Source organism: Petaurus breviceps, unplaced genomic scaffold (genome assembly GCF_028583685.1).
Source record: "Petaurus breviceps papuanus isolate PSGF00001 unplaced genomic scaffold, PetGlider_PUasm1.0 90650, whole genome shotgun sequence".
Lineage (NCBI taxonomy): Eukaryota > Metazoa > Chordata > Mammalia > Diprotodontia > Petauridae > Petaurus > Petaurus breviceps.
The window spans coordinates 484,437-500,934 of NW_027187299.1; the positions used below are offsets into that span (position 1 = coordinate 484,437).

Genomic DNA, 16,498 nt, shown 5'->3' on the forward strand with positions numbered 1-16,498 from the left:
CCCCCCCCCCCCCCATGGCGGCATATAGTCAAGTATAGGATCTGTAAATACTTTCACATTATACATTAGTCAGGTTATAAAGACAGATTATATCAGCTGGAATGAAAAATGGTAAAGAGGATATAAAACCAAATAAGAGAAGGAAAAAGATCACGTATTTTGCTTCTACCTGGATATAAACTCAGTTCTTTCTAGTTCTTTCTCTGGATGCACATATTTCTCTCCCTCATCAGTCTTTTGGGATTGACTTATATCACTGCATTGCTGAGAGGAGTCCAGTCTATCAAAATTGGTCATCACACATACATTGTGTCTGTAATTGTGTACAAATTTCTCCTGGTTCTACTCTTCTCACTCAGCATCAGTTTGTATAAGCCTCTCCAGGTAAATATGAAGTCCATCTGCTCCTCGTTTCTAATGGCACAATAGTATTCCATAACATGCATATACCACAACTTGTTCAGCCATTCCCCAATTGATGGGAACCCCCTTAATTTCCAATTCTTTGCCATCACAAAAAGAGCTGCTATAAACATTTTTGTACATATGGGTCTTTCTCCCACTTCTATGATCTCTTTGGGATATAACCCTAGGAGTGGTATTGCTGGATCAAAGGGTATGAAAGTATTTATAGCCCTTTGGGCATAATTCCAGATTGCTCTCCAGAAAGGCTGGATCAGTTCACAACTCCACCAGCAATGCATTAGTGTTCCAATTTGCCCACATCCTCTCCAGCATTTGTCATTTTCCTCTTTTGTCATCTTAGCCAATCTGACTGGTGAGATGGTACCTCAGAGTTGTATTGATTTGCATTTCTCTAATCAGTAGTGAATTAGAGCACAAAATGTCATATTCTATAATTATAATTAGTAATGTAAATTTTAATTTGGAGCTTTTGGGTAAGAGATACTGCAGTTACTGTAAATACTTAATGAATAAATCTAAAAGAATATTAGGGGTAGTATTACTCTTGGAGTTCAAAACACTTTTTTGTTGTTGAAGGGGGTTCATGGAGCAAAAATTTTGGAAACTACTGAATTAGAGAAATAATGGACTCAGTTCTAGAGGTAGAGGGTACTTAACTTTTTGCTGGTTTCTACTCAAAAGAGTTAAAATAGAAGAATAGAGGAGGGAGAAAAAATGCCTATGTATCAAACTCAATTTCATAAAGAAGGAAGAACACAACTGAAATATTCAGAAGTTCACAGGAGACAACATCCAAGAAAGGAGTCAGTAGTGAAACCAGTGTAAAACCCATGGCTTCAGAGGTCTGTTCATAAATAGCTGGACAGAAAACAGAACTAGAGGCTCTAGCATAAGGAAGCAAATTTCTTCTCATAGGTATCACTGAGGCTTGGTTGGAAGAAATCCATCACTCACATGTGGCTCTAGATGGGTACATTTTATTAAAAAGAAACAGGGTACAGGGGCGGCTAGGTGGCGCAGTGAATAGAACACCGGCCCTGGAGTTAGGAGGTCCTGAGTTCAAATCCAGTGTCAAACACTTAACATAAAAACTAGCCATGTGACCTTGGGCAAGTCACTATTAACCCCAATTGCCTTGCAAAAAAAAAAAAAGAAACAGGGTAGTTAAAGAGGTGAGTGTTGTGGCATTATTTATGAAAAAGTTATGCTCATGTGAAGAAAACCAGAAATTAGAGAGAGGAAGCTTGGCGTGGAGGGTTTTTGTATCAATGACTAGATGGCCTTTAAGGCCCCTTCCAACTCCACATCTATGATTGTATGTATACCAATGGAGACAAAACAATTGATTTTGTCATAGGATTTTGCTACACAACCTGGGGAAAAAAATAGGAAGTAGATGAGTTTTGAAAAAAGAACATCAAAGACTGGTGCAGAGGCATGATATAGTACTGATGAAATACTTCAAATATCTGGATACCTTTGTTAATATTCTGCAAAAATCAGTTCAGCTAATAATTTCTTGACTTGCCTTAATGATAATTTCATCATTCAAAAGGTTGAGGAACCAACAAGGAAAAATCCTTTTCTGGATCTGATTTTCATTAATGAGAACTGGTTGCTGGGATGCAAACAGGTTTTGTGAGGTTTGAGTTAGATAATGGATGAAAAGCACTTTGCATACCTTAAAATATTTTATAAATGCCAGCTATTGTTGTTATTAGCCTACAGTCACTAGGCATCTAGTCTGGTGATGACTGTATACACTAAGTCTTCTACTATATTTCTGAATTCAAGCCATCTTTATAGAACAATAAAAGGATTTACTGGTAAAAACTTGGCTGTCCAAGGGGGAAAATATGTACATATATTTTAAAATTTAATATACATTGTCAGTGCTTTCTTAAATATAGACAATCAACAAAACAATAAACCAAGCCCAGATTTGATGTTGATTCTGAGGTGTAAGCACTTGCACTGTAATTTGCACTAACAATCACTCTCCAGCACCTTCCTGGGTGGAAATAACAAGATTTGTGATAGAGAAGAACAGGCATAATTTGAATATAGAACTGACCTGCTTTCCTGGAATACTGGTTTGTCATTTTGTATTGAGCATTAAACCTAATGCTTGTAATTTAAAGTTTACCTGTAATCCTCATATCTGAATTGAATTTGGAAGGTTTTCTTAATGGTACTCAGGTCTTTTTCTTAAAATTGCATTGACAGATATAAAATATACATAGTGGCCTTCTTAATATAAGAATTTAATATGGCTTTTAAAATTAATTTTCTTACCGAGATAACATTCCAACAGGTTTGTATTTGGTCCTCTAGTGAGAAAATTCTTTAAGTGAAATTATTTTTATGAAAAGTGTAGTAATCCCTTAAATAATTTTGAAACCATTGTGTTTTAATTATGTCACATACACTAGAATGAATGGTTTGTTTGCCTTCACATGGTACTTATATTCATTGATATTGACTAAACAAGAACAATAGAAATTTGTTCCAAGTTTAAAATATGTGTCATTTTTGCAATTGTTTTTGAAGATTTGTTTTAGACTTTGAGGAAAGTCTCACATTTCCACTTAGTGTCAAGGTAGCAGTGTAGATTTTCCCAGGTACTATTGTAATGAAATACTTTTACCAAAACACACATACCATCTCAAACAAGTGTGATGCTCAAATACTTTGAAGCATTTGAGAGACATTTAGAATGAATAATTGAAGATAACTCCAGGTTTGCAAACCTGAATTTGTGGAAGAATGCTTTTACCCTTGACTGAAACAAGGAAATTAGCAAAAGGGAGTGAGTTTGAAGAGAGAGATGATTAAGTTCTGTTTTGGACATGTCAAGTTTGAGATGCCTACGAAGACATCCAGTCAGAAATTGACAATAATACAGCTGAGGATATGAGAGGACTAGAGCTGATAAAGTCTAAGGTTGGCTATGTAGATTTTATTAGCAGTGTATGTAGAGATGATAGTCGAACCAATAGGAGCTGGTGAATAGAGATTATAAAAGAAGAGAGCTCGTTACCAGTATTATCTTGGACAAGTTATTTAATTTCTTTTTGGCTTTCCTCATTAATAAATGAAGGATTATACTAGAGGTGACCTCTAAGGTCTTTTCTAGCTCTTAATTTATGATGCTGTGGTTTTGATTACTACATATCATTGTATCTCCACTGCAAACCTGTGAAGTAGGAAAAGTGGTAATTATTATCCTTGTTTGATTGATGAGGTAATACTAAAACAGAAGCAAAGCAACACTCCCAAGGTCACTAATTGGTGGCAAAATCAGGCCTAGAACTCAAGTCTTCATACTCCCATGTTCTTTTCTCAGTAGACTACAGGGATATGAAACTAATTTTAGTTTATTTAGTTTTGTTTTTTCCTTATTTAGCAGAATTTTAAGAAAAGATTTAAAACTTATTTTTATGGGTTTTCTTTCTCTTTGTTTTATGGGATTTTGTTTTGCTTTGTTTTTTTTTTTTTTTTGAGATAAGTGCTTTTTATACCATGGTATTTTCTTGTTGGTATGCTCTAACAAAATGACTTCATCAGTTAAGAGTACTGCCCTGGAAACCAGTGTGCAGTTTCATACAGTTGTAGAATTGCAAGTACCCTATTTGAATATTAATAGACTTCCAATATATTCATATTGACTTTCTGTAACAATATAATAAATACACAGCCCATGTTCACAGTTTCTTAAATATGAATCTCTTCCCCAGTGTAGAGACTTACTTTGGTTTCTGTGTTGTTTTCTTTCCTAACTGACTTTTCCATTTTTTATTTTAGAAATTTCCAAATGCTTATGTTTTGATTCTTGTATGTCTTAACTGTGGTGGTTTATTTTGTTTTTTATTTAAAAAAAAAAGGTGAATTAGACATTAATATCTGACACATAGCAGGTGCTTACTAAATATTTATTGATTGATTGGGAGATTTTTTTTTCATGCTGCCACATAGATTATAGGAATCATATGATTTAAGATTTCTATGGCAAAGCACACTCAAGGAACTAATTGGAACATATAATTATGAGGCACTACCCTACCATCTGGCTTGTCCAAACAACAACACTCAATGCCAATTAGACCAGTAAATGACTCGATTAGATGGTTTGCTGTTTTCAAGTCTTCCACATAATCATTTTGGAAGAGGAAAGTCTGTTCACAATCTTATTTTACGTTCCTTTTAAATCAAGGCCTCTAAAATGATTATTAAATCTTTGTCAACAGAAGATTATCTGTTAAGGAGAAGGGCTTATCTCTATCCTTACGTAGGTAAATTGTCATGATCATATTAACTCATTTAATCCAAAGAATTTAAATTAGCAGGTGACCATCTTTGGGGTTTCTGATAACTGATGCCTAATTTCTTTGAATTGGAGAGCAATTATGTGAAAAACAGTCTCTACCTGTATAAACAAATTCTAATTTAGTGTGATCTGATTTTTATGTGCACACAACTCTTGTAATAATGAGGTATTTATATTGTCTTAAGAGAAGCTATTATCAATAGCTGTTGTTTAAAAAAGACTTTCCAACTTTTTTGAAACTGAAGAACTATATATATATATTTTGCTTTCTGACCTTCCTGCTCCACTGAAGTCAAGGTGTTACACACTTTTACACAGAGCCTCTCATTTGATGCCTACAATCAGTCTGTGTGACCTCAGGAACAGACATTAATATCTCCATTTTTTATATATATATATATATGAGAAAAACTGAGTGAGTTTAAATGATTTCTTCAAGGTCATACAGATATCTGGGACTAGAAGGACCTTCCGAGTTCTGCCTAATACAATCCCTTTTCCATTTCATCATTTTGACCCCCTAAAAATAGGAAATAATTTAGTAAGTGCTTACATGTACCAGTACAATACTAGAGACCAGATACAGAGACTTAAACAATCTCTGCCTGTAAAGAGCTCACATTTTTTAAGGGGAGACAGCTGTACATATAAGAGTGCATATGCAAATATAAAAATAGTGAGGGGAGACACTATCAACTAGGAGTATCTGAAAGTGCCTCTTTTGAAAGGTATTGGCAAGGTGTGAATTTCAGGATTGATGTGATCTTGTAGGATGATTGGAGGATGTTGAAGGCCAGAGAAGTGCAACAGGGCAAGAAATAGCAAGATGGCTACTCTGGGTGCCATTTTTAAATGGAAGATCTGTGTTCTACCAAGCCCAGCTTCTAAAGATCACTTGGCCAAGATCATTCCCACCACCTGTTACATTAGGTTCTTCACACATGCTCCTGAATGAAAGTGGAAAAAATCACATAACTCTTCTGACTGGATCCACAACAAATTTACATTACATAACCTCAACTAGTCTGTAACTATTACCTAGGCAATCATTTTATACCTCCCCAGTTACTCGCTATCTATCACATTCACTGTGACTCTTCTAAACATTTTCATCCCTCCTTAAACCTCCTTTGACTCCCTACCTTACTTTCCAGCAAAAACCTTGCCTCATTTTTTAAGGAAAAATTGAGAATATTCACTGAGAAATCAGTTTTCTGCCCTCCTGCTTTTCTCATATGACTCAAATGCCTTCTACCCCTAATTCTTCCTTCACCAGTCTCACATGAAGGGGGGGGGGTAGTTCTTTTGACTTGCTAAGGCTTCCTTTTATATGAACAAATGATCCCATTCCATCCCATCTCCTCTAGCAGATTACTTCCTCAGTCATCCTCACTCTCCCGTTTATCTTCAGGCTCTCCCTTTCTACTGGCTGCTACTGTGCCCTACTGCCTACCAACATGGCCAAGTCTCTCCAATTCTCAAAGAACTCTGTTTGATTTATCTATCCCTAACTCTTGGCCCTTATCTCTTCTGCCTTTTGTGGCTAACTTCCTTGGAAAGGCCATCCACAATAGGTATCTTGTTTCCTCTCCTCTCACTCTCTTAACTCTCTACAGTTTGACTTTTAACAACTGTAAAGCCAATCATGAGCAACTTTCCTGAGGACTGCTGCTGGGAATAACTTTAAGGATCTAATAGCATAGTATAGTGAACTCTATTTATTCAGCAGTAAACTAAAGCAAAACATTCAAGAAACTAAAGAACAACATTCAGAACAGCATAACATAACTTATTACTAAGGTAGCCACATAGTCTTAGACAAAACAAATCATTCAGTAAGTCACAATGTCCTCAGTCAATATAGAGTAGCCAGCCAAGTCTTCTTTCATCTTGACTCCAGGCTGACTTCCAAATCAAACTTAAGCCAATCATTCTTAATGGGTAGTGAGTAGTGAAAATCAGGGAGGCCATCCACCCTGAGGTCACAGTAAGTCACAATCTCATCAGTCAATACAGAATACCCAAATAAAGTTCTCTGTCATCTTGACTTCCAAACCCCATGGCTCCTTCTCCATGGGCTGACTTGTTTCTAGTTCTTGCCAGGATTCACCCAACTCTTGTCTGGATTCACAGGTGGGTAGTTCTCCCAGCTCTTGCCTGGACTCAACATAGGCAACTCTCTTCTCCTATTTCATATGGACTGCTCCATTCTAAGCCCTTCTACTGTTTCTAGGAAGATAAAACTTAACAGAACTACAGTATTTACACACATTGCTGGCCCTATCATCTCAGTTCACTTTCTGTCTGACAAAGTAACTGAAACCGACAAAGCTTCTGTTTGAGAAGCCAAACACAAATCAACAAATCAAAGTCCCAGGATTTCTGTAAACAGCAGTAAAACCCTCTTTCAGGACTTCTATAAACAGCAGCAAAGTCCTCTTTCAGGGCTTCTGTATCAGCAGTAAAGTCATCTTTCAGGGCTTCTGGTAAAGTCCTCTTTCAACAGACAGAATGCTTTATTCTGTCAAAGTAACGTCAATATATCAGAACAGACAGACAGAGTGCCACACATCACATTCTCCCTCTCAGTTCTGCTTGGTTCCAGCTCCTCCTTGAGCTTTTATCTGCTCTACTCCTTCTACTTTCCTGTTTCACTCTCTCAGCAAGCTCCTCCCACCGTGGACTCCATGTGATGACATTAGGCCTATTAAGGGCAGGAAAGGTCTCCAAACTCCCTTAGGCCTATTAAGGACAACCCAAATGTATACTGGTTCCAACAAAGACTTGACATAATCAAAGGTGAGGCTCCAAAGGCACTTGAATAACAATAATAGCTTGAAACAAGCAGCGAAGTACTACTTTGCTTGCCATTACAACATCTTCAACCAAAATTGCTCTCCAAATTTACCAGTGATTTCTTTTTTTTTTTTGGAGGACAATTGGGGTTAAGTGACTTGCCCAAGGTCACACGGCTAGTGTGTGTGTGTGTGTGTGTGTGTGTGTGTGTGTGTGTGTGTGTGTGAAGTGTATGAGGCTGGATTTGAACTCAGGTTCTCCTGGAGTCAGGTGCCGGTGCTCTATTCACTGCGCCACCTAGCTGCCCCCCAGTGATTTCTTAATTGCAAATCCAATGGCCTTTTCTCAGTCTTCATCCTTCTTGACTTCGTCAGCCTTTGATTCTTTTGAAAAATTTTTAAATTTTTTTATATTTTATGTTAAATTTAGTTCACAACATTCATTTCCACAAGATTTTGAGTTACAGATTTTCTCCCTGTCTTTCCCCTACCCACCACCCCAAAACAGCCATACTGCTGAATACCCTCTCCCCCAATCTGCTCTCTCCTATATCCTCCCCCACCCCTGCTCCGACTTTGCAGTGGGGCAAGATAGATCTCCATACCCCAGTGTCCGTATATCTTATTTCCCAGTTGCATGTAAAAAAATAATAACTATTTTTTAAAACATTTGATTTTAAAACTTTGAATTCCAGTTTCTTTCCCTTTTTCCCTCGTCACCCACCCTTACTGGGAAGATAAGCAATTCTATATAGGTTGTACATGTGTAGTTACGCAAAACATTTCCATAGTGGATATATTGTGAAAGACTAACTATATTTCCTTCTATCCGATCCCACCCCCCACTTGTTCTATTTTCTGCTTTGATCCTGTCCCTTTTCAAAAGTGTGTTTCTAACTATCCTCCCCCCGCCATTCTATCCTTCCTTCTGTCATCCCCCTTCTTGTCCCCTTCCCCCCCACTTTCCTGTAGGGTAAGATACCCAATTTAGTGTGTATGTTATTCCTTCCTAAGCCAAATTCAGTGAGAATAAGGTTGACCCATTCCCTTTTGCCTTCCTGTTCTTCCCCTCCATTGTAACAATTTTCCCTTGCCTCTTTTATGTGAGATAATTTACCCTATTCTGTCTGTCCCTATCTCCTCTTATTATGTTCCTCTCTCACCTCTTAATTTTATTTTTAAAATATCATCCCTTCCTATTCAGTTGATCCTGTGCCCTCTATATATACCTGTACACATATATGCACACACTCATATATATTCATATGCACATATGCCCTCCTATATAGACATATATATGTATGTATATATATATATGCATTTATATTCCCTTTAACTATCCTCATACTGAGAAAAGTTTCATAAGTTACAATTATTGTTTTTCCATGTAGGGATGTAAATAGTTCAACTCTGATAAGTTCTTTATGATTTCTTTTCCCTGTTTACCTTCTCATGCTTCTCTTGCTTCTTGTATCTGAATGTCAGATTTTCTATTCAACTCTGGTTTTTTCAGCAAGAATGCTTGAAAGTCCTCTATTCCACTGAATGACCATATTTTCCCCTGAAACATGATACTCAGTTTTGCTGGCTAGGTGATTCTTGGTTTTAATCCCAGCTCCTTTGACCTCTGGAATATCATATTCCAAGTCCTTCGATCCCTCAGTGTAGAAGCTGCCAGATCCTGTGCTACCCTGATTGTGTTTCCACAGTATTCAAATTGTTTCTTACTAGCTCCTTGTAATATTTTCTCCTTGATCTGGGAACTTTGGAACCTGGCTATAATATTCCTAGGAGTATTCTTTTGGGGATCTTTTTCAGGAGGTGATCAGTAGATTCTTTCAACCTCTATTTTGCCCTCTGGTTCTAAAACATCAGGGCAGTTTTCCTTGAGAATTTCTTGGAGGATGATTTCTAGGTTCTTCTTTTAATCTTTCAGGTAGTCCAATAATTTTTAAATTATCTCTCCTGGATCTATTTTCCAGGTCAGTGGTTTTTTTCTAATGAGATATTTCACATTGCCTTCTATTTTTTTATTTGATTGGATCTGTTTTATAGTATCTTGATTTCTCATAAAGTCACTAGCTTCCATTTATTCCAATCTAATTCTGAAGGAGTTATTCTCTTAAGTGAGTTTTTGAAATTCCTTTTCCATCTGGCAAATTCGACTTTTTAAGGCATTCTTCTCCTCATTGCCTTTTTGGGCCTCTTTTGCCATTTGAGTTTATTTATTTATTTATTTTTTGCCATGCCAATCTCATCTCTTTTTTTGGGCAATTATCATGTCACACCCTTTGACAAAAAAAAAATTTAAAAAACAACACAAACAGTCTATTTAGAAGCATTTGCGGTGGACAATGGAGGGCCCAGATTCATCATATTCCTGCTTGCTGATCCACATCTGCTGGAAGGTGGATAGAGACGCCAAGATGGAGCCTCCAATCCAGACAGAGTATTTGCGCTCAGGCGGGGCAGTGATCTTGATTTTCATTGTGCTGGGAGCTATGGCTGTAATCTCCTTCTGCATCCTGTCAGCAATGCCTGGGTACATGGTGGTACCACCTGACAACATGGTGTTGGCATACAAATCCTTACAGATGTCAACATCACACTTCATGATTGAGTTGAAGGTAGTTTCGTGGATTCCACAGGATTACATACCTAAGAAAGATGGTTGGAAGAGAGATTCTGGGCACCGGAAGCTCTCGTTGCCAGTGGTGATAACCTGACCATCAGGGAGCTCATAGCTCTTTTCCAGAGAGGAGCTGGATGCAGCAGTGGCCATCTCCTGCTCAAAGTCTAGGGCGACATAACACAGCTTCTCCTTGATGTCATGCATGATTTCCCTCTCATCTGTGGTGGTGAAACTGTACCCTCTCTCGGTCAGGATCTTCATGAGGTAGTCCATCAGATCATGGCCAGCCAGATCCAGACAGAGGATGGCGTGGGGAAGGGCATAACCTTCATAGATGGACACAGTATGGGTCACACCATCACCGGCATCCATCACAATACCAGTGGTACGACCAGAGGCATACAGGGACAGCACAGCCTCGATGGCAACGTACATGGCTATGGTATTGAAGGTCTCAAACATAATCTGAGTCATCTTTTCTCTGTTGGCTTTGGGGTTTAGGGGGGCTTCTGTGAGCAGCACAGGGTACTCTTCAGGGGCCACACGGATCTTGTTGTAGATAGTATGATGCCAGATCTTCTCCATGTCATCCCATTTGGTGACAATACCATGTTCAGTGGGGTACTTCAGGGTCATAATACCTCTCTTGCTCTGGGCCTCATCCCCCACATAGCCGTCTTTCTGCCCATACTCACCATCACACCCTGATGTCTGGGGCACCCAACAATGGAAGGGAAGACAGCCAAGGGGCATTGTCTCCTGCAAAGCCAGCTTTGCACATTCCAGAGCCATTGTCAACAACGAGAGCAGCAATATCATCATCCATGGTGAACTTTGAAGTGGCAAGTTTAAACCCTTAAGAGAAGAGAGGAGGTGGTGCTGCACCTGGAGGCAGGGGGTAGGCAAGTGCACGCTGGGTGGAAGAGCTCACAGCTCTAGTCTATTTTTTAAGGTGTTATTTTCTTCAGTCAGGTTGTTGACTCTCTTTCCATGATTTTCTTGTATTGTTCTCATTTCTCTTCCCAGTTTTTCCTCCACTTCTCTTACTTGATTTTCAAAATCCTTCTTGAGTTCCTCCATGGCCTGTAACCAATTCATATTTTTCTTGGAAGCTTTTGGTACAGGAGTTCTGGCTTCATTGTCTTCCTCCTGTTCCATATTTTGATCCTTTTTGTCCCCAAAAAAGGAATCTGTGGTTTGATTGCTATGCTTTCTTTGCTTCCTTTGCTTGCTCACGTTGCCACTCGATTACTTGACTTTTGAGCACTTTACCACAGTAGAACTCTGCTTCCAGAGTGGAGAGCTTTGTCCCAAATCACTGGGATTTTTGCAACTGCCAGAGCTATTAGTTGGGTGCCTCTCTGCAGCCCTCACAAGCTGTGGCCCACTGGCCACACACCCTAGGACTTCCACCCAAGACAGCAATCCAGATCCAAGGAGGTTAAAGCAAGAGTGCTTACCCTCTGAATAGTTGCTCGTTTCCCCAAAAATCTGCAGGCCAGGAGCTCTGAAGCAGCCACGTGACAACATGGGAAGCTTCTGGCTCCGGGGGCAGGAGCTGGACTGGGCTCCTTCGTCTCCTCCAGTTCCAACAGAATTCCACACTGACCGTTTACTTTTCGTCTTTGGCATTTATGGATTGATAATTCTGAAAACTGCCATAGCTGCTGGTGATCCACTCTCCAAAAGTCCACTCCAGCCACTCCAGCTGCTGCCTATTGGGGCCGCCCTGGGACTAAAACTGTGGCTGTGATGGACCTTTCCTGTGGGCCTTCTGGGTCGCCTTAACTAGGATGTTTTTTTCTAACTGTCACTTTGTGGGTTCTGCAGCTCTAAAATTTGTTTAGAATCATATTTTGTAGGTATTTGAGGTGGTTTTGGGGGGAGCTCATGGAGTTTTCCTGCTTCTATGCCGATATCTTGGCTCTGCCCCCCAGCCTTTGATTCTTTTGATCTTTGATACATCCGTAGAGGTATAGGTATGTTTGCATCCATTTTTGTATCCCTACTCAGTGTCTGACCTACATTGGTCATTGGACATTGAATGTATTCAGTAGATGTTTGTTCAATACATAATGACATTGCCTAAGCAAAGACTCCACACCCAACCAGAGAATCTAGAGTTCTGTCTGCACCTAAGGGCTCATTTACAGAGAGGAAAAAATTAATTGAGTTTGTGGGTGAGATTGTCAAACCTGAAAGTATAGAGTGACATGAAGAAACAGATAATTGTGAGAGATAAAGTAAGAATGTATGAGTAGTGAACTCTTTTCTTCTTGACCACAGTCTGGTAATAAGTCGATCATTTTTAAAAGGACAATCTTTATATTTTGTGCATAAAGTATTTTTTCTAGCTTGCTCTTTATGAAGTTATTGTGAGAATATTTAACTTTTAATGGACTGGGGACTTTTTTGGTGGGTAGCTTTGTTTTTTCAGTTGAAACATGAGTTAGGAAAACAAAGGTTAAGGAAGCAAGCAGGTTTGCTTGGTTTGATAAATACCATTTTGATTTTTTTGATTGTTTCTTGTTTTTATTTGAGTTTTTTGGCGGGCAGTTGGGGTTAAGTGACTTGCCCAAAGTCAAATGGCTAGTAATTGTATCTGAGGCCAGATTTGAACTTAGGTCATCCTGACTCCAGGGCTGGTGCTCCATTCAGTGTGCCACCTAGCCACCCCTGTTTGTTTTTTTTTTTTAAATGGGGTGTAATGGTAATGTAATTTTGAATTTGAAGATCCCTTTTGTGTTGGCAAAAGTAGCAGGTACTTAACACTTAGTAACTGATCAAGCCTCTGATTGGGGGAACAGAAGGTATGAACTCCTGTCTCCTGTTAACTGACTTAACAGGAAGGGGTTGGTTGAAGAAAGTAGGTAATACTGTGTATATAAGAAAAGCCCCAGAGAAGCACAGTCAGAATTTCCTTGAGACCGAGATCTGGTGGCAGAGCAGCTACAGAAGAATGGAGAACTGAGTCCTGAGAATTTGTGGTGGTGATGGAGCTTCTTCTGAACAAGATCCCAGGAGCCCAGAGCCTAGAACCAGGAGCCAGGAGCCCAGGTGACTGAAGCATGACTGGGATGCTGAGGCTTTGTTTGCGGCTTGGTTGAGCTTTGAATTCCTTGGAGCAGAAATGGTGAAGGATCTAACATGGACCAGACACTGTGAAGTTCAGTGTGGAGCAGGACCTGCCCAGAGAGCTGGTCAAGGAACTGGGAGCTGTCTGCCATTGAACCCAGATGACAGTCTGGTCAATCCAGGTAGAATCTGGGACCATGGAAGGGCATCCAGGGAATGTGAGAACAGGCCCCAAGTCAAGATGAAAAGACCTCTCCTTGGGTACTGAGTAATTATGGAATTATAATTTACTAGTGACCTAAGGAGTGGAGGGTTTTGTGTATGATACTTACTAAGACTTTTGCTGAATAAGTGACTGATTTGTGCTTTGAGTACTTTGACTATTGATACTGATAAGTGACTGATTGAGTTAACTTAAGAGTGACTATTTTACTTTTAGACTATGTTGTGAATATTATATTGTGATTTTCTGTGATAAGTTGTGAATATGGTGAATGCTGTATTTTGAATTCTACTGTACCTTGATTTTCCATGGATGTTTTGCTTTTGTTATGGAATAAATAGAGAGATCACTGTACTGAGTAATCACAACCTTAAAAAAAGCTGTTCACAGTAGCAGTTCTTCTGGAAAGCTTCTGTGTATGGCATTACATGGGGGTTCTAGGAGATGAGTATTTGAAGAGTTATCTAGTGAAACTTAGATTCTTCTTGGCTCTAGTGGGCAACACTAGAGCAGTGGTTGGAAGCTGCAAAAAAGACATGTTAATGAGGGGAAATTTCCAAACAATTTCAGCTATAATAAAGTGGAATGGGCAGCCATGCTAAATAATGGTGGGTTACTTCTCAGTAGAGGACTATAAAAAAAGGCTGGATAACCACTTGTAAAGTGAGATGTGAGGGTGATTCCTGGTAATATGTCGATCGAACTAGCTGGCCTGTGAAGTCCCTTCATACTCTTAATGTCTTGATCTTTGAATGGTAGAGATAAAAAGAATAGATGGTACAAGTCAGCAAAATTTGATGTTTTTATAATTATTTAAGCTGGGCATGCCCCACATGTAAGTGTAATGTCACTTGTTTGTTCCCTGGTTTAGACATAAAATTGATTATTTGAAAGCTTTTTGAATCTCATAATTCTAATTTTATTTAAGTGTATGGCTTCAAAACTTTTATTTTCATTATTAGGTTAAAGAGTAAACTATTATTCCCTCCTCATAAAAAATCATGTCCTAGAGATCACTAAAACAAGCAAACTTACCCTCATATTTTGCTGACACCCATTCATTAATGAAGAAAAATACAAAATAACAAAATTTGTTGAGTTTCAAGGGCTTTCGAAAAGTTTAGAAAAGCAACTAAGTTGATTTCTTCTTTTAAGTAATAGTATTCTTTAATGCCCTGATAGTGCCAAAGGAGAAACTGTTTGCTTTCAAGAACTTTTCTTCTTTTTTTCAGATAGGCTCAGAATTCTATATTTGGCAGTCCTGCTTTGCCTGTTAGCTAATAGATCCTTCTCTGCTAATGAGAGTGAGGAATAATGTGTATAATAGGGCCCCTGTCAGTGCTGTTATAAAATATTATTATACCCTCTTTCAGCCAAGCCCTACTATATTATCATTGGTAGTGGAGTATAATGGTCAGTTAACACTTGAGCACCTACAGCATTAATTCTTGTGAACTTTATTTTTTTATTTAAATTTGTTTATTTTCTTTAGTTTACAACATTCAGTTCCACAATCCCTTGAGTTTCAAATTTTCTTCCCCTCCCTTTCCTTCCCCCTCCCTGCCGTGGCAGCATGCAGTTAAATATAGGTTCTACAGATACCTTCACATTGAACATTAGTCAAATTGTCTTTTTTGTTTTTTTTTGGATGGCAATTGGGGTTAAAGTGACTTGCCCAGGGTCACACGGCTAGTTTTTTGTGTTAAGTGTCTGAGGCCGGATTTGAACTCAGGTCCTCCTGACTCCAGGGCCGGTGCTCTATTCACTGTGCCACCTAGCTGCCCCAGTCAGATTGTCAATAAGGATTATAACCTATGGAGTGAACAGTGAGAAAGAAGGGATAAAACAAAACAAAACAAAAAGAAAGAGAGCAAGTAGTCTGCTTCAATCTGCATTCAGACTCCGTAGTTCTTTCTCTGGATGTGGATATCCCTTTCCATCATGAGTCTTTTGGAGTTGTCTTCTAATGTTGTATTGCTGGGAGAAGCCCAGTCTGTCAAAGTTAGTTGTCACGCGTACGATGTGTCTCTAATTGTGTACAAAGTTTTCCTGGTTCTGCTTTCATCACTCAGCATCAGTTTGTATAAGTCTCTCCAGGTTATTATGAAGGCTGTCTGCTCCTTATTTCTTATAGCACAATAGGATTCCATTACATTCATATACCACAACTTGTTTAGCCATTCCCCAATTGATGGACATCCTCTTAATTTCCAATTCTTTTCCACTGCAAATATTGCTACTATAAATATTTTTGTACAAATGGGTCCTTTTCCTACTTTCATGATTTCTTTGTGATACAGGCCTAGAAGTGGTATTGCTGGTTCAAAGAGTATGTACTTTTTTATAGCCCTTTAGGCATAGTTCCAGTTTGCTCTCCAGAATGGTTGGATCAGTTCTCTTGTGAATTTTATTGCCCTTAACAGATAAATATAGAGGTTAAAACGTTGAATGTAGGAGTAGAAAGGCTGTAGAGATTCTGATACCTCCAAAAGCTGCTGAAGCCGGTTCTTCAATTGGAGGGCATGTCTTAGTTTCTAATTTTTGACTACCATATATATCTATAAATGTTGTACATATAGATCCTTTTCTTTTTTCTTTGAATTCTTTGGGAGTACAGGTGTAGTAGTTATATAGTTAAGTCAAAGGGTTTGCATAGCTTGGTACCTTTATATGGACATAGTTCAAAATTGCTTTCCAGAATGGCTGCTTGACCAATTCACAGCTTCACCAACAGTGCACAGTTGTTGGGTGTGGGGCTGGGGAGAAATGGAGGACTAAGTATTTATATTGTGCCTACTGTCTGCTCAGCACTGTTAAGACTTTATGAATATTATCTCATTTAATTCTTACAGTGACTCTGTGAGACAGGTGCTGTTATTATGTCCATTTTAAGTTAAGGAAATTGAAGCAGGCAGAGGTAAAGTAACTTGAAAGTCACATAGCTAGTAAGCCTCTGAGGTTAAATTTGAACTCAGATCTTCCTGACTCTAGACAAATTACCCTATCTACTGCATCATCAA

General features: G+C 38.7%; 1 protein-coding gene and 1 pseudogene across 3 annotated transcripts in view; one reads left to right on the forward strand and one right to left on the reverse strand.

Annotated features, from left to right (window-relative positions):
* The window catches only part of ARID4B (AT-rich interaction domain 4B), a 212,201-nt gene that overhangs the window by 79,634 nt on the left and 116,069 nt on the right, over nt 1–16,498 (forward strand). The gene's annotated exons all lie outside the window — the stretch shown is intronic.
* LOC138143578 (actin, cytoplasmic 1 pseudogene) lies at nt 8,860–11,110 on the reverse strand (annotated as a pseudogene).